The sequence below is a fragment of the Pristis pectinata genome, chromosome 25 (assembly GCF_009764475.1).
Source record: "Pristis pectinata isolate sPriPec2 chromosome 25, sPriPec2.1.pri, whole genome shotgun sequence".
Taxonomy (NCBI): domain Eukaryota; kingdom Metazoa; phylum Chordata; class Chondrichthyes; order Rhinopristiformes; family Pristidae; genus Pristis; species Pristis pectinata.
The window spans coordinates 2,462,111-2,486,592 of record NC_067429.1 but is presented as its reverse complement, the minus strand read 5'-3'; the positions used below and the strand labels follow the sequence as shown (position 1 = coordinate 2,486,592).

The following is a 24,482-nucleotide window of genomic DNA, read 5'->3' as shown; positions in this document are numbered from 1 at the left end:
TGGTCACCTAGTCTGCATTTGGTCTCACCAATGTAGAATTGTCTAGCATAGAAATGGCACACCTCGTCCGTGCTGACCATGATGCCCATCTACTCTGATCCTACTGTCCTGCAATGGGCCTGTATCTCTTTAGGCCTTTCCTGTCCCCTAGGTCTAAATACCTTCTAAATGTTGTATGTTGTAATTGTACCTGCCTCTACCACCTCTGGCAGCTCATTCCACAAAACCACCATGTGATAAACTTGCCTCAGACCTCACATTTTTGCCCTCTCATTAAATCTGTGCTCTCTAGTTCTAGACTCCCCTGCCCTGAGAAAAAAAAGCTTATCCTATATATGCCTCTCAATTTTATAAACCTCTAAGACAATAAACATAGCTTTTCCAATGTTTCCTTATAGCTACAGCCCTTCATGCCAGGCAACATCCAGTGGATCACTTCTACACTCTCTACTGCGACCACATCTCTCTTGTAGTGTGGCAACCAGAACTAATGAAGTAGTTGGCATGGCTGTGGAGCTACACTAGATTTGGGTCAACGCCATCCACCGACAAGAGGGCGAACCACCAAGCACAGGTTTAAAGCAATTGGCCAAAGGACCAGAGGCAAAATGAGAATTTTATTTCCACAATAAGTTGTGATCAGGAATGTGCTGCTGAAAAGGCAATGGAAAAGACAGGAAAGGAACTCTCAAAATTTAATTGGATAAAAACTCAAAAGGACCAAGTGTCAGCAGGGCAGTGGAGGGGGAATAATTAGATAGCTCTTAAAGAGCTGGCTCAGGGACAACTGTTTAAATATCCATCTTTTATGCTGAATAAATTTGCAGGCTGTCAACTGGGTAAAGTATCGTCCCAAGCTATAAGCCAGTACCTGAAGGGGAACTCTTTCCCCAGTCTCCCCATCCACTTGAGCAGTGCCCTGCAGCAAACCACTCCTCCCGCTTCCGCTGCTCTCTTCATTCTTCTTTCTCTGATCTTCCTCCCCTTGCTCGTTCTCCTTCTGCCTGTAATTGTAGTCGAACACCTCTCTCCCAGCGCCCAGATCTATGTCCTGTCTCCACAGGATATCAATCAGATCAATGTCCTAGAACCAGAGAATTCCAATCACTCCATCTGCAGCCAGTAATTATTTCAATAACATTTTTCACTGTCAATGGTAAAACAGGCACCAAGCAGCTGAGCAAAACAGAAGTACCTACAGGTCTGACCAGGACGATAGGCAGAGGGAGTCACATTTCTGTTAGTGGGCACTCAGCTAGATGGCGAACATGGGAAGACCATTCAGAATCTATCCTGCTATTCCATTAGAATAAAATACTGCCTGACATGTACCTTAATTCCATCTTCTTAGTTCAACAATCTTTAACACCATTATCTATGAAAATCAGTGCTGAAATCTCCATCCTCAACAAGCTTTTGGGCCCAGTGCGGGAGGGGGTGTAAAGTGTTCCAGATTTCCACTTCACTTTGTGAAGTGCTTCCTATAATCATCTCCATACAACCTGGCTCTAATTTTAAGGTTATGCTCCATTCCCCAGAGGAAAAAGTACTGGTGTCTACTTTGCTCTTCAGTCAACTCTCTAATCTTGAGCACGTGTCCCTTAATTTCCGATACTGAAAAGGAATACAAGTAGAGACAGTGCAAAGTTGATTCAAAGTTGACCCTTAGAAGTGGGATTGGTATCCATGCAGATACAGGATTCAGTGTTAGAGATAGTTAACAGCACTGAGATTTTAAATAATTCTTTCCCTTTTGAAAAAGTTTATTTGAAAACCAACTTTTTGGTCATGAGCACAAAATTCATTGGGCAAACAGCAATATTTTCTGCCCAGCGCCAGAATGAAAAGATCAGTACTCTACTGCAACCCAGGAGAACCTGACAACAGCCAGCTCAGTGGTAACTCAGCTTATGATTAAATATGACAGCTCCAAACTGGCTCCAAGGCAAAACCATAGGAATAACTTTCTAGCAGGAAGCCATGACAGCTTAATTGTTCATGTCTTGGCTCTGCTGACCAATGGCCACTGCCTAAACTGACACATTGAATTAAACTTATACAAGGTCAGTTCAAAGATAAAAGGCTGTTTAGAGATCAAAGAGACAAATCAAGTGTCAGACAGAGGTACACTGGGGGGAACTGCACCAAACACCAGTTTATCCACAACCAGCCATGGGGTTCTGGATATTTTTAGGTGGCAAGAAAGCAGAGAGAATAATTTGTTTATGTAAGTACTAATTTCAGTCAACATTTCTTCTCCCAATGGGTAATGGGTCACACTGTGTTTAGTTTACATGGGCAATTGCTGTTATTCTGCAGTCCCTGTGCTGCATTGGGTTAGGCTGCAGACAAAATCCTGTGAACAAAGGGCACGAGGACAGGAACGGAAGGTGCTAGAAGCTTCTCCTTATCCGGCTACACAGGTAACATGGCAATTGGTCATAATCCTCATTTATCAACTAATCCTACCCCTAATTCTCATCCAACCTCTAACTGGGAATGAAATTCCCTTTCAAGGAGAATGCAACCCTTCAAAGTGTTTCCTTTTTAAACAAAAGCTAGAACTCTGCTCAAAACATCTAATTCCTTCCTGTGGTGGAAGTTATTTATCATAAACCACCCAGTTAGGATAATATTCCCATTTTAAAATTTGGATTACTCCATCTGCTGTGCCCTGGAGCAACCCAAACTGTTTAACAGATATACAAAGCCTCACCTTCCTCACTGCATAATCTACCACCGACCAACTATGCTGGAGATTGTGCATCAGGCTCTTTCAACCCCTGCAAGGGAAAATGAGGGACTCCATTTGGCTGGCTGTGGAAAGCAGCATGGAAAGATCATGGGCTTTGTCTCCAGCCCTGTCGACTTAGCTCTTCTCAACCAGCCCATTGTACAGCAGCACTGGATTTTCAAGCAAAGCCATGTTTGGTCTAATGGATAAGAGAATACAATACAACTACTGCTGCAATAATTTAGCACAAGACAACGTGGCTAGAAAGGATGTGGAAAGGGCGCGTGGAATGTTAGTCTGCTCCAAGACCAATTACAGACGTGGCTTGTTCACCAATGATATGGTTTCTTTAACTCCTCAGATGTAATAAAGTCTACGCTTGCACCAGCAATACCTGGACAATACTCGGGGGTAGATAAGCAGCAAGTGAATTCATGCCGTATAATTTATGTACAATAACCAGCTCTAGCAAGAAACGTGCAAAATAATAGTCATCCAGCCCTTTTGAGCCAGGTCCACCATTCAAATTCATCACAGGTGATCCTGTCTCCATACACTTCTTGCTGTCTCTTACTCCTTGATGCTTATGGAGTATAGAAATACATCTCCTCAACCACCTTCAGTAACTGGAACACACAATGGAGCATTTTGCTCCAGATTCCAGCATCAGCAGTCTGTTGCGTCTCCATCTTTAATAACTGACCTTCATTCCCTCTGAATGCATTAACTCCACCCCCCAACCCACAAAGTAAGCAGCCCAAAATAGTGCACAGTATGCCAGGTGTGGTCTCACCAAAGCACTCTAATAGCAAGATACCTTTGCTCCTGTATTCAAAACCTCGAAGTGAAGCAAACATAACTTTTGCCTTCTTAATCTTAACTGCATGTTTACCCTCAGTGACTGGTGTACAAGGACACCCAGATCCCTTCATACTTTCCCAATCTATCACTTGTTTCCTAAAGTGGATAACCACACTCACCCACATCATACCGCATCTGCCATGCATGTGCCCACTCACACAACTTGTCTAAATCTCAAAGCCTTTTTGCATCCTTCTCACAGCTGACAATCCCACCCAGTTTTGTTGTCCACAGACTTAGAAATATTACAGTTAGTTCCATCATCCAAATACTTATTGTGAACAGCTGGGATCCAAGCACCAACACCCTTTGGTATTGCACTAAGTAATCGCCTGCCACCCTAGAAAGTCCTATTTCTACTGCTTCCTGTCAGCCAATTTTCATTCCATGCAAGTATGTTACACCCAATCCCATGTTTTTTTTTAATTATGCATACCAATCTCTAATACGAATCTTTATCAAAGTCCTTCTGAAAATCCAAACTGTGTTCTTGGGGAACTGCACAGCGGAAATGTGGAGGTTATTTAAGGAATACTTGCATGAGCTCTGGGTAGGTTTGTCCCATTGAGGCAGGGCAAGGATGGTAGAGTGAAGGAACCGTGGTTGACACAAGATGTAGAATATCTTGTCAAGAGGAAGAAAGCAGCTTACCTACGGTTTAGAAAGCAAGGATCACACAGAGCTCTGGAGAGTTACACAAGGCAGCCAGGAGGGAGCTTAAGAATGAACTTAGAGCTAGAAGGGGCATGAGAAGACCTTGGCAAGTAGGAAAACCCCAAGGCATTCTACACGTGGCTGAAAAATAGGAGGATGACTAGAGTGAGGGTAGGACCATTCAGGGATAAAAGAGGAAATGAGTGCCTGGAGTTGAAAGAGGTAGGGGAGGTCCTTAATGAATATTTTGCTTCAGTATCCACCAGTGAGAGAGACCTTGACGTTTGTAAGGATGGCGTACGACAGGCTGATACGCTAGGGCATGTCAACATGAGGAAAGAGGACGTGCTGGAACTATTGAAAAACATTAGGATAGAGAAGTCCCCAGCGCCAGACAGGATATATCCAAGGTTATTACAGGAAGCTAGGGAAGAGACTACTGCACCTTTGGCGATGACCTTTGCATCCTCACTGGCCACAGGAGTAGTGCCAGATGAATGTTTTTTCGTTTAAAGAAAGGGAGTAGGGATAACCCTGGGAATTATGGATCAGTAAGTCTTACTTCAGTGGTGGACAAATTACTGCAGAAGATTCTTAGAGACAGGATTTATGGGCATTTGAAGCATAGGCTGATTAGGGACAGTCAGCATGGCTTTGCGAGGGGCAGGTCATGCCTCACGAGCCTGATTGAATTGAGGATGTGACAAAGCACATTGATGAATGTAGAGCAGTGGATGTGGTGTACATGGATTTTAGTAATGCATTTGATAAGATTCCTCATGGAAGGCTTATTCAGTAAGTCAGGAGGCATGGGATTCAGAATTGGCTTGCCCAAGGAAGACAGAGGGTGGTGGTAGATGGAGCGTATTCTGCCTAGAGGTCGGTGACCAGTGGTGTTCTGCAGGGATCTGTTCTGGGACCCCTGCTCTTTGTGATTTTAATAAATGACTTGGATGAGGATGTGGAAGGGTGGGTTAGTTTGCTGATGATACAAAGGTTGGTGTTGTGGATAGTGTATAAGGTTGCTGTAGATTACAACAGGATACTGATAGAATGCAGAGCTGGGCTGAGAAGTGGCAGATGGAGTTCTACCCAGATAAGTGTGAAGTGATACACTTCAGGAGATAGAATTTGAAGGCAGAATACAAGTTTAATGGCAGGACTCAGCAGTGTGGAGGAACAGAGGAATCTTGGGGTCCACATCCATAGATCCCTCAAGGTTGCTGCGCAGGTCGATAGGGTTGTTAAGAAGGCGTATGGAATGTTGGCCTTCATTAGTCGGAGTATTGAGTTCAAGAGCCGTGAGGTGATGTTGCAGCTCTATAGAACTCTGGTTAGACCACACTTGGAGTATTGTGTTCAGTTCTGGTAGCCTCATTATAGAAAGGATGTGGAAGCTTTAGAAGGGGTGCAGAGAACATTTACCAGGATGTTGCCTGGACTGGAGAGGAGAGGTTGAGCGAGCTAGGGCTTTTCTCTTTGGAGAGGAGGATGAGACGTGACTTGATAGAGCTGTACAAGATGATAAGAAGCATAGATCGAGTGGGCAGTCACAGACTTTTTCCCCAGTGTAACAATGGCTAACACGAGGGGGCATAATCTTAAGGTGATTGGAGGAAGGTATATGGATGTCAGGGATAAGTTTTTTTATAAAAAGAGTGGTGGGTGTGTGGAATGCACTGCCAGCAGAGGTTGTAGGGGCAGATACATTAGGGACATTTAAGAGACTCTTAGATAGACACATGAATGATAGAAAAATAGGGGGCTATGTGGGAGGGAAGGGTTAGATAGATCTTAGAGCAGAATAAAATGTCGGCACAACATTGTGGGCCGAAGGGCAGGTACTGTGCTGTAGTGTTCTATGTTCAAACACACCACATTTGCAGGTTTCCATTTAATAAGATTAACTAACCTGCCCTCATTGCACATTACCCAATCTAGAACAACTGTTCCCTCTTTGGATCCTACTGGTTTAAGAAACACACACAGTAAAGGAATTTATCTCTATAATATTATTGCTAGTTTGCTTTGACCAGTCTATATGTAGATTGGTCACCATTATGGTGAAATCCTTTTAACATGCATCTGTAATTTGTATGTCATCCCCTGCATTATTGTTAGAAGACTTATGGACAATTCCCACTCATGTTTTCTACCAGTAGAATATCCTTTCTCAATATTGTTCAGTCTGCATCCTTTATTAACACCACCACCTTTCCTGGACATTCAATAGCATTACTTTCACTAAGAGCCTGCTACCAACATTATGGGGATAAATTGGTTTATTATTGTCCCATGTACCAAGGTACAGTGAAAAACTTGTCTTGCACACCATTCATACAGATCAATTCATTACTGAGTGCACTGAGGTAGTACAAGGTAAAATAATAACAATGCAGAATAAAGTGTTACAGATACAGAGAAAGTGCTGTGCAGGCAGACAACGGAGTGCAAGGTCACAACGAGGTAGATTGAGAGGTCAAGAGCCCATCTTATCGTACTAGGGGACCATTCAATAGTCTTATGATAGTGGGATAGAAGCTGTCCTTGAGCCTGGTGGTACGTGCCTTGACTTTTGTGTCTTCTGCCCAATGGGAGAGGGGAGAAGAACATCCAGGGTGGGTTAACATGAAACTTAACTGGACTAGTTACCAGGGCAGCTGGTCAACTTGAATTCAAGTAGCTAAATAAAAAGTTAACTCTATAAAAATAAAGGACTCAAGTAAAAATTCAACAAAACTCCCTAATGTCCCTCAAGGAAAGCAATTTTAGTCCTTGTCCAGTCTGCTGTCCCAGACTTGCTGCAATGTGATCAACTCTTAACAGCCCTCTGAAAAGCCCTCGCAAACCACTCAATGAAGGGGCAATATTGGCCAACAATAAAAGATAAAAACCAAGACCTCTTCTCACATGCACAAACAGCATCCCAACACTTTGAATTCCAATGAACTACTGAGTGCTCAAAATTATACCCCAAAGGAGTAAAGGAGGTTCGGGGAGGGTGTAGGAGATGGACGTAACCAGCAAGTTTACATATACACTGCCTAGACCATGATACAGAGCAACACAATGACCTTGGATTCAGCTGTTGAAATATGGTAATAAAAGCTCACAAGTCAGACTGAATTCCCAAAACTGAACAGCTAATCTATTAACACCCCTTGTAACGCGACAGCCACTCACTGCCAACTATCCTCATCTCTCTGCCCATGGAGAGCATTCTCACCAACCTCCATACTGAGACACCCATATACAGTCCCATTGGACAGCAGTCTAGTTCCACTGGCTTCAATTTAACTGGGCTTTGGAAAAGACACTGATCTACCCAAATCTGTAAGGCAAGCTAAAGTGGGTTTGTTCCACACCCTAGGAGCACTGGGGATTTCAGCCGCCATTACGGTTCACTAATTTATGGATCAATTATTAAAGGCCAACAGGCTACAAAAAATCTGGAGTTAATTACTTTTGCCAGTGAACAGAGTAGAATAGAATGGTTCAATCATGCAATAAAGACACAGCACAGTATTTTGAACCATCTGGTGCAATAGATGCTCACAGTCTCAAGATGCACAGCCCATAGCATTCACAAATAGACAAGTCTGACTACATTTACACACCTCCCATAACCTCCAGCTCCCATCTTGACCTGATCATTCACACAAAATACTTGCCACAGGTTGTCACCGTAAAACCTCTTCAGCAGCTAATCATGATCTGTGAGAACAACCAAGACAGGTGCACCAGTTGAGACATCTTCACCTTTGCTTTCACCTACACTGCCACTCACTTGGAAAACTTCAAAAGCCTACAGTAAGCCAGAGGGGGAGAAAAGTGTATAATGAAGGATAAATAAACACACCCAAAACTCTTCATCTATTGAACTGTGTGTTTCTCCAAAAATAAGTTGTGCTTAGATTTTATGTGGAGTACAGACCAAGTTCGTCAACTGAGAAGCTCATGATCTTCAGTCTAATGCATCTGAAGAAAGATCACTGTGTGTGTGTGTGTGTGGGGGGGGGGGGGGCGAGGAAGCAGCAGCAGGCATCTCCAAATAATATTTATCCCTCAACCAATCCCCAAGGCAGATCTGATCATTTACTGAAATGGTTTATGGTCGTCTGGTTGTGTGCAGAGTCACTAAATGTACAACACTGACTTCATTGAAAAACTTAGTTTCTGTACAGTATTTTAAGGAGGCTGTGAAAGTTACAAACTGCAAGCCATTTATTGTTATTGGTCTGCTTTAAAATTTGATGTGGCTTTAGTGATCGAAGCTACAGAAATCAACAATGTTACTAAAAGCCATGTACAATGTTGAATTCTACAAAGTACAGTACAAGGATATAAAATCCAGGTTCTCACTGACAGGCGAGAAATTACAGGCTATTCCAGCAAAGTACCTTGCATGACTTTGCATCACCTTAGAGACACCCCAGAACAGCAAATCAGTGAAAGCAGACTTTAGATCATCAAATTTATCCCAACCCCACACAGGCTCAAACATGTTTAAAAGCAATGTTACATGATTAATCTTCAAATCCAAAAAGTGTTGTATTCCTACTACTGGCTATTGTGCATGTTTGCATGATTTTGATTGCAACCCCTCCCCCGTCACACACTGTGCCAGTGCAAGAGGTCACTGTACAACAGTCTTTCAGACGATATTAGATTAGTCCGTCTACATTCCTTGGCAGGTGTCACTAAACTAGTCAGGGGTTGGGGGTGCCCAGGGAAACAGCATCATTGCCAATCATTTTTCTTTGTTTCTTTGCTGACCCAACCCCTTCTGTAGCCCGATACAAATGCCCATTACTGAAGATTAAATAAGCACCACAGCTTGAAGTCAGTAAGTATTGTGCCATCTGACAGACGCAGGGATTGTTTCATACCCAAATCACGCGCTTGGTTGGCAGATCGTATGTTTCATATAATTAGGATACAAGGCATGAATTTTAGTAATAGTTTATTTATAGAGTCGACAAATCCACAGAACACAGGCCCTCATCTTGTAGCACAGCAGGGATTAATATGAAACAAGCAATGCTTCCCCCAGTGTGGAATTATTGACATGCAATTTGGTGTGTATATGAAAGTCCCACGGAAACTATTGGTTGCAGGTTTAACTCCTGAGTGATGAAACGTTCAGAGAAAGAAAATGGAGGAAGTGTCTGGTCTCTCGGCAGATGACAGCCTCTGGGAGAAATATTCATGAGACTTGGCTCTCGTTCAGAACCATGGAACATTTTAAGGTATAAGAGGCATAATGCAAATGGTGGCTGGTGCAATTGATTACAATCAAAAGCATCAACTAGTAGTAGGCAGTTATGAATAGTAATAGTACCAGGTTAAAAGTGCCCAGAAAGATGGAAAAAAAATAAAAGACGCTCCATTGAAAAGCTCAGCGTTATACTGGATCCATCAACAAAAGACCAGATTTTTTTTTGGGGGGGGGGCAGGGGGAGGAGTGGGAATTCACATTTGCAATGAAGGGGAAAATAGGAATCAGATCAAAAGGAAATACATCTGACAAGTCAATTTTTTTTAGGTTAAAGCCAGCAGGATACAAAGTAGTCACTGAATGTAATACATTTGACTTTTGAGATGACATTAAGATTCCACAAGGTTACCACACAACAGTAGAAGCTTATAGGATTTGGGTAACCCTAGTTGGACCAAGGACTGGTTAACAGACAAAACAGAAGGGATGAAATAGACATTTTCAGATGAGTATGGTGCCATTAAATTCAGTACCGGCTCTCAACTATTTGCAACACACCGTTGACTTGGTGTATTATCAAAGCCTGCTAATGATACAAAGTGAGATAGGAAAGTAAAACATGAAAGGGAAGAGGCTGCATGTATACTGTACCTAGGTTACCAGCACACAAAAATATTGCAGATGGAGTCCGAAACAAAATCTAAAATGAGGAAATTTGAAATTATCTACTTTGGTAAGAGGAACAGGAGAATACAATTTAAATAGCAAATGATTGGCTATAGTGGACCTGGATGTACTCGTATCATAGAATCATAGACCAGTATATGAAATATTGGAAGTCAACATGCAGCTACAGGAAATACTTGGTACATTACCCTTATTACGAACATTGAGCATGAAGTTTCCTGCAGTTAGAGCTCTGGTAGGACCACATCTGCAGTCTTAGAATAGTTTTTGCCCCTTTATCTGAGAAAGCACATACAAATTGTGGTATACTGGAGTAATCCCTGGGTTTGGGGTGGAAGTTGTGGTTTAGGGGAGAAGTTTGGTGAGGAAATTAGCCAATGAGTGAAAAGACTAGGCCTGCATTCAGTAGAGTTGAGAAGAATGAAGTGATCACAGTGAAACATCCAAAATTCAAGGGACTTTGTGGAGTAGCCACTGGATGGATATTCAGACCAAAGATTCATGCAGCCACCACCAAGAGAGTCTAAACACCTACCCTTGACACTCAATGACATTTCCATCATCAATTCCTCCATTGAGGAGAAAGTTGATTGGGCTAGCCACATAATACTGTAGCCACAGTAGCAAGTCATGTGCCATGACTCACCTACTGCCCCCCGATGCCTTCCAACCATCTTCAAGGCACAAGTCCTGAGTGCAATGGGAAACCACCCACTTGTGTGGTAATGAGTGCAGCCACAACAACCACCAAAAAGCTCACTATCCAGGACAAAACACCACACTATTAGCACCTCCTCCTCCACTTCCAGCACACACAGTGCATTCTGCATCATCCACATAATGCATCACCTAGGCTACTTCAACAGCCTATACCAAACTTGCCACTCCTACCACCAGGAGACCAGGGCAACAGGCAGATAGAACCCCATCACCTACAGGATCTCCTTTCAAAGTCACACACCACACTGACTTGAAGTATACTACCATTCCTTCATCTTTGCTTGGTCCAAGTCTTGGAACTCCCTACCCAACAGCATTTTGGGAGCACCTTCACCAGAAGAACCGCAGCAGTTCAAGGCAGCTCACCCCCACCTTCTCAAGGGAATTAAATTCTGGCATCACCCGCAGTGGCCATATTTTGAAAAATATAACCAAGTTATAGAGCATTGCACCATGAATCACAACCCAAGTAAGAAAGCATTTATGACCCAAATAAAAAATTTCTTCACTCAGAATTAGGATTTCTCTCTCTCAATTTCTCTACAAAGGACTGCAGATGGCAGGGAATAACTACACCTTGAAAAACGTGTACTGCATCAGTTAGTAAAGTGCTTTGGGACAGCCAGATGTCATGAAAGGCATGTAGAAATGCAAGTGTCAAGAAGGATTTAACAAACATGTGAACACAATTTGGCCCTTTGAGCCTGCTCCATCGTTCATCAAGACCATGACTAATCTTCTACCTCAAATGCCATTCACCCATGCTCTCTCCATATCCTCTAATTTCAGCAATCTGTTTTGAATATACTAAGCGACTACAGAGGTCTGAAGTAGAAAATTTCTGTGTGAAAATTCATTTTAGTCCTAAATTACCTCCTTTATTCTGAGACTCTGACCCCTTGCTCTGGATGCAACCAGGGGAAACATCTTTCCTGCATCTAGCCTGTTGATCCCTGAAAACAAGGCAAGTTTCATTGCCCTGAACCTCTAAAGAACACAGGCCTGGTCTACTCATCTCTCCAATGGCAAAGCTCTCATCCCTGGAACCAGTCCAATAAATCACCACCGTACTCCCTCTGTGGCATGTACAAGGAGACCTAAACTGTATACAACAATCCAGGTGCACTCTCACGTCAAGACACTATATCATAATGATATCTTCCGTAAGATATCTTTAATCCTGTTCTCAAATCCTCTTATAATAAAAGCCAACATACCATTTGCCTTCTTAATCACTTGCTCATGTTACCTTTCAGTGATGCACACAAGGACACCCAGATCCCTTTGAATATCAACATTACTTAACCTTTATTTAAAAATATAAATGTCTTCCTATTTTGTGCAGAGGACAAGTTCACATTTTTCCCCACCATTAGGATGCATGGCCATTCTGGCTTTGCAACAGCAGCACAGGTAATATTACATCGTTGTTTCTGGATGTTGGCTGCAGGTCAAATTGCTGGTGTTCCTGGATCAATAGGGTCAAGGATATTGGTGGATTTAGAGTTCTGGATATTTGAAACAATTGTTCAAGATCCAATTGGACATCTTGCATGATATCAATTAGAAATGTTTTCCCCATCTATTTTGGGAATATTGCTTTCCTCTGATAATTTTTGCTCTCAGTAAATGAAGGGACCTCAGCAATCATCAAGATCAGATGACGATGGGGTGGCACAATGACCTTGCTTTGTTTCTGACCTCTGACACTGTGTGGAGTTTACACATTCTCCCTGTAACCATGTGGGTTTCCTCTGGTTTCTTCCCCCATTCCAAAGACATGCTGGTTGATAAGTTAATCATCTAATGTAAAGTATCCCAAGTGCAAGTTACTGGTGGGAGAATCAGGTGGATGTTTACGGGCACGCAAGGTCACAGGAAACATGAACACAAGAAAATAGGAACTGGAGCAGGTCCCTCAAGCTTGCAGCACCATTGAAAAGGTGCAAGGCTGATCTACACTGGCCACAACTCCTCTTCTGTGCCAGTTCCCCATCACCCTCAATCTCCTGATCTTTCAAATATCTATCTCCACCTTAAAAATATCTAATGATCTAACCTCAACCACTCTAGGAGGCAGAGAATTCCAGATTCGCTACCACCCCACCCCCTCCCCCCCCCCCCCCCCCCCCCCCCCCCCCCCCCCCCCCCGAGAGAGGAAGTTTCTATGAACCTCAGTTACAGAAGACTGTCCCCTTATTTCACATTCTTCTAAACTCCAAGGAATGCAAACCTAAACTGTCTAGCCTCTCGATAGCTCAATCCATTCATCCCGGGAACTAGCCTGGTGAATCTTCTTTGGACTGCCTCCAATGCTACATTTTTTCCAGATACGATGACCTAAATTGTGCACAGTATTCTGGGTGTGGCCTCATCAGCACCTTGTACAACTAACAAAATCCCCCTACTCTTAAACTCTAACCACTTTGCAATAAAGGCCAACATGCTGCTTACCTTCTAAACTACTTGGACCTGCCTGCTAACTTTTTGTGATTCACACCTAGATCTGTCAGAACTTAACTTAGATAGATAGATAATCTTTATTAGTCACATGTAGATCAAAACACACAGTGAAATACATCTTTCATGTAGTGTTCTGGGAGCAGCCCACAAGTGTCACCACACTTCCGGCACCAACATAGTATGCCCACAACTTCCTAACCTGTACATCTTTGGAATGTGGGAGGAAACTGGAGCACCCGGAGGAAACGCACACAGACACAGGGAGAACGTACAAACTCCTTACAGACAGCAGCAGGAATTAAACCCGGGTCACTGGAGCTGTAATAACGTTACGTTAACCACTACACTACTGTGCCTGCCCCTTATTTCCATTATCAACTTATTTCCATTCTCTCCCCATTTAACAATCCCATCGATTTCTCTTACCAAAGTGACCATAAGACATAGGAGCAGAATTAGGCCATTCAGCCCAGAGTCTGCTCCACCATTTGATCATGGCCGATTTATTATTCCCTCTCAACCCAACCCCATTCTCCTGTTTGACCTCACACTTATCCACATTAAACTCCAGTTGCCAGGTTTTCACCCAATGACTGACTACATCCCATTGCAGAATCACAAAACCATCATCACAACATACCCTTTCACCTATTTTCATATTATCAGCAAACTTGGAAACCTTGTATTTTGTCCCCTCTGCCAGGCCATTAATGTGAATAGTAAGCAATTGAGAGCCAAGAACCGATCCCTGGGGTACTCCACTAGTTACAACCTCCCAGCCTGAAAACAACCCATTTATTCCAATTGTATTTTCTAAGTGACAGCTTGTTTTCAATCTATGGTAACACACTTGCTCCAATACCTTGGGTTGTTAATTTATATACCAGCCTCTTAAGGCACCTTTTGGAAATTTAAATACACTACATCTACAGGTTTCGCTCTCTCAATTCTCCCCGTCACATCCTTAAAGAATTTGAGCACATTTGTCAAACGTTACTTTTCATAAAACCGTGTCAATTAGGTTTGATTACATTCAGCTTTCCTAAATGACTATTTCCCCTCTGATTATTGACAGGTAATTTGCCAACAATAGGTGGTAAACTACCTGGACTATAGTTCCCCACCTTTGTCTCCATCCCTTTTAGATTAAGGGAATCACATTGGAAAACAGCCAATCTTCTGGATTCCTGCTGAGTGTTATGGACCAGTTGTTTGAATCTCTGCCACTGTTCATCTACTAACTTGACTCTTAGCTTATTTTCCCAGTCCAATCTGGGCAACTCCATCTCCATACCATAATTGCCCTGGAAATAAATGGGGTTGATGACATTGCTCGAGAGTTGGCATCAAAGGAAGTCATTTGGCCCACTGAGTACAAGCCATAAGAAGATATGCAATGCTACGATGGTCCCAGCACTGTGTGTGGGGGGTGGGGAGGGGGAGTGGGGTTGGTGTCACTAGATATGGCCTCCCCATTGCTCAAATTTGAGGATTTTTACCAAAACCTTGCAGGGTCACCGTTGAGCAAGAGTTGCAGTACCTGTTACAACATTAAACTGATATGTTTAGCCAAGACAAGATTGTCAGCTGAGTAGATCATAACTCCAGCAGGGATTGGTTGGGTCAAGTGAGATGTTTCTGTAATTAAAAACAAAATACTCAGCTGTTCAGGCAATGTCTGGGGAAAGAGAACAGATAACACTTTGGGCTGAAGACCCTGTGTCAGAACTAGGAAGGAGAGAAATTCAGCTATTTAGTCTTTCAAGTGTGATGAAGTGTCTTCTACCTGAAATATTAAACCTTTCCACATTCTCAACATCTGCAGTTTGAATTTTATATTTCCAATGGTGGATTTAAGTTTTTGGCCCGTGAAAAGTTAACTGGCATTTACAATCAATATCCAGAGAGACAAGTGTGCCCTACCACAAGTGAGGTGTCACAAGGCTCAACACAAAACTCTGATGCAAACACTGCAATCAACTGGAGTGTTGCGAACAAGCGTGGCAGCACAGTACAAAGCAGCTTACTACAACTCAAAGGTCTCCAATTCAATTTCACGGGCCCACTCAATTCATTTCATGTTTCACAAAGATTCCCAATGCAGTTGTACCTGCACGTTCAGTCCCTGATGGAGAGATTTATAATCTGTAGGGCAGTTGGGGATTATGCAGAAATAGCCAGGAAAGTCACACTGAGGTCAAAATTGGATCAGCCATGACAATGGCAGAGCAGACATGAAAGGCTGTTTGTTTACTCTTCTTGTACCCTCGGCATAGCAGCAGACAAGGACAGGAGCTGGGTGTGGAAATCCCCAAGAAATCCTGGTGACAGAAATAGCCCCACTCCAGATGGAGTTACTGATATGCTTGGATGAACTTCCACCACACGATACTGGAACAAAGTTATTTTTAATCAGTCTAGGAACAAAATGTTGTTGATGATATACAGCATTTCTGAGGGAGAAAAATAAGCACTTGACTGGCAGGTACTGACCTCCATAGTTTCAAAACAGCCAAACTGGGGATGTAGAGAAATCTTAACGAGCTCCACCACAAAGCCCCAAGATAACCAAAGATACAGGTTACTTTTGTGCTCATACCAGGAAACTAACACCTTCAAGTTTTCTTCCCATTTCCTCCCCAGGGCAAGGTGGTTGCTTCTTCATTGGGTAAAGTCCCAGGTACAATTATCCTCTGGCCTGGCAGCATTTCAAAGAACTGTGCCTTGGGCAATACTTATCCTACCAAAAAAAAGTTGTCATGAATGTTTTTAATTCATGTAAAAACTTAACTGAGCATTAAAATAGGAGGCAAGTGACTGCCTAATCCCCTCAGTACTCAATACTGAATTCGTGCAGAGCAAGGGGACAAAATTCCCAGTTGATTTTCTCTTCCATAGGAATCAATCCATATGGATCAGAGACCCAAACCTAGGTTCTTCATGCTCAGCAATTCAGTGGCAGGACTCCCTCGTTGCTGGGCAAGCTAAAGAATTTGAATCACCACCAAAGGTTAAATGATCCACCCCAAATTCATAAACAAAGATTCATTGTCTACTGTGCTTTGGAAATGCATGCAACAAGAGGCAACACTGCACAGTCACAGCACAGAAACTGGCCCCTCAGCCCAACTGGTCCACACCGACCAAGATGCCCATCTAAAATTGTCCTATTTGCCCATGCTTGGCCCATATCCCTCTAAACCTTTCCTGTCCATGTACCTTTTAAATCTTGTTAATGTACCTGCCTCAAACACTATCCCTGGCAGCTCATTCCATATACTGACCGCCATCTAGGTGCAAAAGTTGCCCCTCAGGTTACTATTAAGTCTTTCCCGTTAAACCTAGGTCCTCGAGGTCTTGATTCCCCAACCCTAGGAAACAGTGTGCACACTGACCTTATTTACACGACGATCACTCCTCATTCTCCTATGCTCCAATGACTAAAGTCCCAACCTGCTCAACGTCTCTGCATAACACAGTCTGTCAAGTTCTGACAACATCCTTGTAAGTCTCCTCTGCATCCTTTCCAGCCCAGGATCACTTGAAACAGCTGCTATTAGTATTTGCATTCATTTTCCCTTCCCTATAGCAGGGTGACTAAAACCAGACAATATTCCAAACACAGCCTCACCAACATCTTGTACAACTGCAACAAAAAAAAATCCCAACTCCTATACTCAACATCCTGACTGATGAATGCCAGCCATGCCAAAATCCTTCTTCACCACCATCTATCTGCAACACCACTATCAGGGAGCCATGTACTTGTACTCCTAGGTCCCACTGTTCTACAACACTCTCCAGAGCCCTGCTGTTCCTTGTGAAAGTCCTATCCTCATCTGTCTTCCCAAACTGCAACACCTTGCACTTATGTGAATTAAGTGTCAAACCACACCCAGCACAAGCTGCCCCCAGAACATTGGTTTGCTGTTCTTGGCTCAGCAAGATGAACAGATATTTGTAGGCAGTTGTTTCAAGAGAAACTGGGCACCGCCTGTTGAGTGCTGGGCGTGGCAGAGTGTCTTACTTGCTGATCTGTCAGTTCACAATAAATGCTAAACTTTTCAACATCGCTGGGAGGTGTATGGCAAGCGAACACACCCTTCCATTGACTGTCTACACTTCCCACCGCCTCAGGAAAAGCAGCTAACATGATTAAGCACCCCTCCCACTCAAATCATCCTCTTCTCCCCACTCCCATCAGAAGATACAAAAGCTTAAGAACACATACCACCCAGCTCAAGGACAACTTCCATCCATTGTTATCAAACTCTTGAACAGACCTCTCATATGATAAAGATGAACTATTGATCTCAGCTACCACATCATGGCCCATGCACCTTATTTGTCTACCTGCACTTTCTCTGCACCTGTAACACTACATTCTGCATTGTTATTTTTCCCCTTTTGTACTCCCTCGAAGTACTTGTGTAGAATGATCTGTCTGGATGGCATGCAGACTAAAGCTTTTCACTGCATCTCGGTACACATGACAATAATAAATCAATTACAGGGAGTTCAAGAGTGTGTGCGTGAGTACACACACGGGTAAAACTTGGCTCCCAGGTGGTCAACCATCACATGAAGGAAAGTGAAACCACAAATTCCAAGTTTATATTAGGATCAAGGTAATTTGGTGGTGGGTGTTTTGGGGGAGAGAACAGCTATTTATGTTGATCAGTTAAGAGCATTTGAGGCCTTTTTTAATATCCACATCCTTCCTGTGCATCTGATTTCAGACATAAATCCACTGCCAAGACTGCAGCTGGGAGAAGCTGGCATTCACCACAGATCCTTTCAGCTGCCTGCACGACATTAACAAGCAAACCTGACTTGTCAAGACTGGATTAAATATTGAAATGACTTGTTTCCTCATCAACCTCAAGTTATTTAATAAGTATCAGACACAGCAATCAAAGCACCTTCCCATTTCTGGCTGGGACGATCTGGTTCAGGGTGGAAGTATTGCATCAAAATCAGAACTATTGCATCAGTGGGACAATATCACAGCTTTTTGTACAACACCTTAAACAGAACAAAATATCCTAATATAATCAGAAACCAAGAATGCAAAAGAGGACCCAAAAGCTTTGCTTAAAGAGCAATTTTATGGAGTGCCTTAAAAGAAAGTGGAGGGGTTTAGGGAAAGAATTTCAGAGCTCATAGCCTTAGCAATTAAAGGCACACGAATTTTTTTTTTGAAGCGGTAGGGGCTGACGAAAACTAAAGGGGATGGATGGGCGGAGAGGGAGGAACCCACAGGACAGAACTGAAGGATCAGAGAGCTCTAGAGGATTCAAGATTGATGGGATAAGGAGGCAATGGTCATAGAGGTAGGGAGAAATGGAAAGAGGATTGAAAATAATGTCTAGTCTCATGGACAAGATGGAAGTAGGGCTTCTCCTGATTTAGTCCCACAGGAACTTGTAAATCTTTACAGAGTGGCGGGGAAAGGAAAGGGATACAGATACTGCATCCCTTTAGGCAAGATTTTTGTAATAGAAAGCATTGCAAATGATGCAACCTTCCAAGAACTAATGGAATCCATAAGCTTCAAAGATTCCAATTCAGAATCTGTTTACCTGCGATAAACAAATGGATTGGACACAACTGATTTATTTCATCTTTAGGACAGCTCCCAAAAAGTCCTCCATTAACACAAATGGTCAATGACAATGATAACTTCATGTAGTGCAAGGTACCTGGCAGAAGTGACCCAAGCTCTGCACTCGATGTTTCTATATGGCAAACAAAGGGGAGAAATAACTGAATGAGGCTTGTACTCCTGTGTATACTCTGACTAGTACAAACACCAGCCAAATAGGCTCCATGACTGCAGTTCCACAAGCCTGCCGAGTACAGAATCTACTCAGTAATCTGGCCACACTTTCTCACAGCAGGTCCAACTGGTTACAGTTGGAAACAGCTCTCGTAATGTCCTAAAGCAAGCTAGGGCTGGTCAAATACTCTTGTTACTGTCAGGAGCAGAGGAAGTCCATTGTCTTATCAGATCTACGAGCAACCAAAAGAATTCACCATCTTGCTTCAGTATGCATTCTAACCCCTTTACAAAAAGTCTGAACAAACTGTTAATCTGTTCTAAGTAATTATTTGTATTTATGTAGTACAAGATTTGCAACACCATCCAAGGTGTTTTACAGGAGCATTCAAATAATGACACTATACCACACAAGGAGATATTACAGCAGGTGACCAAATAGAGGCTCAAATTGCTGTTTTAAGGAGCACCTTAAATGATAGTGACCATGGAGAGATTTAGATCGGGAATTCCAGAGTTCAAAGCCGAAGCAGCTGAAGTCACAGCTGCCAGTGGTACAAATGAACTGGGGAACCTCAAGGGGCCAGCACTAGAGAAGAGTCAGAACTTCTGCCATTTGGCCCACTGTATCCATGTGGGTCAAAAAACTACTCAGCCTAATCCAGTCTTCCAGCATTATAGTCACAGCTCATTAGGTCACTGTACTTCAAATACATGTCCAGGTACTTTTTAAGATATAAAAGAAGGTTTCTACCATCGCTGTCCTTCCAGGCATCAACTTCCGGATCCCTACCTGCTTCTGGGTGAAAAGATTTACACAATCTCCCCTGAAATTTAAAGCAAACGGTCGAGGATTAACTCATCCTGGACTCTGACTCCTCCACTATGGAGTGCAATGAATTCAAGATGAGCAGGATTGGATGAGGCTACAGATAGCCTGGACAATGTCAGGGGAGAGTTTAGGACACAAGGAAAGATGTTTTTTTTAAAAATATAATTGAACATGATGCAATACTGCCCAGCAGCCATATCTGCAGTGTCACATGGTCTTCAGTAGGCATGATACTGTCCTACTGTTGTCAGTCTCTACTCGTGACTAGCACAGCTGCTGTGGGAAGTTCGACTGGAATTCAATGCTTGTCACATTCCTTTGTGAAGTCCAGTTTGGAAATAACATGATTATTTATAGCACCTTTAACCTCATAACATCCCATGGCAGAGACAGAATGAATAAACAGGCAGCAAGAAGAAAGCAAAATGATTGAGGTGAATTTCCATGAAAGGATAGAGATTCCAAGAGTTTAAGGAGAGAAAAAGCTCTGATCCTAAGACAGAAGACTGGCATTGGTAGAAAGAGTAAAACAGAAGATTCCTGAAGTTAGAGAGTGATTGTTGGTAAAGAGTGAGGAAGGGCTTGAACATCCTGAACTGGTGTTGGATAGGGAGAAACAGGTAGTCTGGCAAGGACAAGGGCGATGGGGAGAAATGCAGGTTTCCTCCAGACAGCCAAAGACTGCACCAGCACATCCAATTTCATCACTGGCCTCAACTCTAACACCAAACTCATGGACGACCAATCCAGACTTCATGTACGCTTTGGAAATATCAATTTACAATGGCAAGCCCAAGGCACTGGTAAATGACCATCACACTTTGCAAAATATTCCACATTATAGTTCTTAGGGCTAAAGGGATCAAGGGATATGGGGAGAAAACAGCAACGGGGGTACTGAATGAGTGATCGATTATGATCACATCAACTGGCAGAGCAGGACCAAATGGACCACTACTTTCTACATTTCTATCTACTGACAGGATAGGCAAAACATTACATCCTTTCTCACAAAAACATCCCCAGTACTAAGAAACATACTAGGACTCTGATCACACAATCACCATAGGTGGAAGTGACAACTCCACATATCTGTCACTAGACTCCCAAAGCAATCAATCTACTCAGAGCTCCATCACATCAAGAGGTTTCAGGAGGACAGAGAAAGTGTTTCAGGGACATCCGTAAAGTTCCCTTGAAAAAGTTAACATCCTCCACGACTCATGGGAATCTGGTCAAGATTGATCGCAGTAGTAGGGAAACATCCAGAAAAGATCCAATATCTCCAATAGGAGCATATGGCGGATGCAGCAAGCAACTTTCGAAAGATCATCCATCCAATCAAACTCCATTTATGGCAGACTCTGCAGATGCTCATGGAATTCATCCTCACCTCAAAACCCACTGAACTGAGTCTGCTTAAGGGAAGCAGCACAGGGGCAAAGCTTTTAAGCAATTTTAAACTGCATAGCAAGAGCAGAGAAGTTAAACCTCAAGGTGAATGGTCAGAGGGTTTTGGTGCGAGTGAGAATGGGGAGGATTGCATCAGAAAATTCAGGGTCTTGATAGTGAAACTGGAATGCTTGTCGAGATGAAATTATGCCAAAACCCAATAAGAAAAAGTGGTCTGATCGGTTTAATGGACACATCAGCTCAGTTCTCTACCATCTCCTCCTACTTCCTAACCCCTTCTTATGGAAAAGCAAATGACCTCCATTTGGCAGCGATCCAGTATAGCCCTGAAACTAGCAGCTCAATATATCACAGGCATAGACCTGCACTCTGCAACAACATGTTTCAGTATGCCTTTAAATATCATGAGTAGATTACTGCAGACAGGAGCCCAAGAGGTGAAGTAATACAATCCAATTTACACTGGAGTCGACTTGAAACATACTTACCAACATTACCATGCCTGACTGTGCAAAAGACAAGATCCAAGTTCAAATATGATCAGGGAATTGGGTTAAAGTTACACCACAATGAGAATTTAATCAACATCACCCATTCAAACAGCAATCCAAAACTGTCACACTAATGTGTAATAAACTGGTAAATCTTTAAAGTAATACCTAGAAACCTCCCTCAATGCCAAAGAGTAGCATCCTCTAAGATAGAGGACCCAAAAGCAATACTACATATTGATTTCAAAACTCCCTCCTGCACCCCATTCTTAACATTAATATACTAAGACAGTTCCACTGCATTGGGACAAATAATGGATAACTGGCACATCTGCCAGAAGGCCATTTATTCCGATCTGCATCACCAGTGTGCATCAGCAACCTATATAATCCAAAAAGCCATCTCAGATGACTCAACCCTAGGCTCACAAAATGCTCACTGAACAATCAGCTAGCTTGCAAACTCAGCCCACTCCGACCGTATGACAACTGGTCCAGCAAAGCTGTTCAACACAAAAACTCATTTTGTTTGCAAACCACACCATAGCCTCAACACTCACGTCTCTACAATAGCACTCTGAACTCTATTCTAGAGTATTGATCATCCATTTCAACCCCTCTGCTACAGACCACTCACTTTCTCAAACCTCAGCTATGGAATTGAAAGTGGCTGGATCTTCCACCCAGGTTAAGCTATTCTGTCAATCATGGCCTTGCAGATGCTGCAAGCCCTTTAGCAATCATTTTTAATCAAGCCCTTTCCTTTAAACTGAGTGTCACTCACCACCCGATGGAAGCTTCCTTCAACTGGTAGCAAATCAATACAGTATTATGGTGCAACAAGCTAGGATCTGTCAACTTTTCTAGAATCCAGCATACACTAAGTGGAATGGATGGGAGCACGTGCAGATCAACTCTGTTTATAAAGAGATGGAAGTTTTATTTTGAGCAGTAGTTCTTCTTTGTGGATAGCTCGGTTTGGTTTATTTCAAAAAAGGCCCACAACTCAGCAGTGGGGACGCACAGAAGCGTTGAAATACCTCCTTGGTTAAGTCGCTGCTCATTGGCAATCCGACAGCCCCCAAGGTCTCCTCCACCTGCTCGGATGAGCCATTGCCCCTGCCGCTGTTCTCCGCCACCGCCGCCTCGTTCACTCCGCTCGGATTGTCCAAGGGCAAACTAGGCTGCGAGGCGGCAACCGAGCTGTCGGTCTCCCGGCCGCCGCCACTGTGCACCAGCCAGGCATTGAGCTCGGTGCTGGGAACCAACAGGCGGTCCAGTCCCCTCACGTCGTTGAGCAGCCTCCGCGCCGTGAAGTAGTAGTCCAGGTCCACGCTCTTGGGGTGAAGGTCGTAGCCGCCCAGCGTGTTCCTCCAGTTGTGGAACTGGGTCTGGGTGTAAGCCGAGCTCTGGCCCAGGATGATCTCCCGCAGCGGAGGCAGCTGAGCGTTCAGGTAGGAGTCGACGTCCACCCGGACCCCCATCAGGCTCAGCAGGATGGTGAACTGGATGAGCCCCTCGGTGAAATACTTCTTCAGGGGGAGCATCTTCCCACCCGAAACCAGTCGGATTGCCGCGGCTTAAAGCGGAGGGCGGGCTCCAGTCGCCCAGAGGCGCCGCTCCCTCCTCAAAGGCACAAAGGAACTGGAGTCAGGCAGCCGCTCCCTGTCTGTTTCCTTCTCTCTCTCAGCCCGCTCCTCGCTGCTGCTGGAAGCCGAGCCCGGACACGTCTATCCCGGGCGGCCGTCACTGGGACCCCCAGGCTCGGCCTGTCGCTAGGCCCGAGGCAGGAGGGAGCCTGGTTATGACTCCGCCGGACCTGTGCGGACGCCGCCGTCTCCCCCCCCCCCGCGGTTGGGGGGAGCCGGGCCGCCCGCTCCCCGCAAACACCAACGTGTTCGGCCCTGCGACTAAATAAAGAACCAGGAAGCGGCTCCTCCTCACCAGAGCCGCCGCCACTTCCTCATCCTGCCCTCCGCCGCCGGACCGCCTGACTGACGCATCGCCCGACCAATGACCACCAGCCACGTCAAATCAGTCGGCGCCGCCCCACTCCGACCCACCAATCCGCCGCCGGCAGAAAAAAAAAGGCGGGGCCTGTTGCTATGCGGCAAGCCGGCCTAGGCCCAGGCGTTGACTGGTAGTAACCGGGCGGCTTTTCTCCAGCGTGCTTGTTATTTATATATTTCGGGAGGGGGCATGTGAAGGTTCCCCACGGCCAGTGCGTGGACTCCGTGGATGTTCTGTGAGCCTGCCCCGGTGCACAACAGGTCGGCGCCGACGTCCCGTCCGCCGCCCCCTCCCCCCAGCCGCCGACGCCGCCGCCGCCACCATGACTTGCACTTCTGCGGCGCATGCGCCGTCTGGAGGATCTGCGCCACGTGACTTTGTGTTCCCGGAAGAGGCGCCATCTTTGAAAGGGGCAGACAGACTTTGCCCCCTTCATTGGAAATCTAGGGTATTGGTTTATTATTGTCACTTGTACCGAGGTGCAATAAAAAACTTGTCTTGCGTACTGATCGTACAGGTCAATTCATTACACAGTGAAGTTACATTGAGTCAGTACAGAGTGCATTGATGTAGTGCAGGTAAAAACAATAACAGTAGAGTAAAGTGTCACAGCTACAGAG

The 24,482-nt window shown here is 44.1% G+C and overlaps 1 pseudogene; it reads right to left on the bottom strand.

Annotated features, from left to right (window-relative positions):
- Positions 1-23,647, bottom strand: part of LOC127583148 (endoplasmic reticulum membrane sensor NFE2L1-like) — a 30,619-nt pseudogene extending 6,972 nt beyond the window's left edge.
- Between the last annotated feature and the right edge of the window lie 835 nt (positions 23,648-24,482).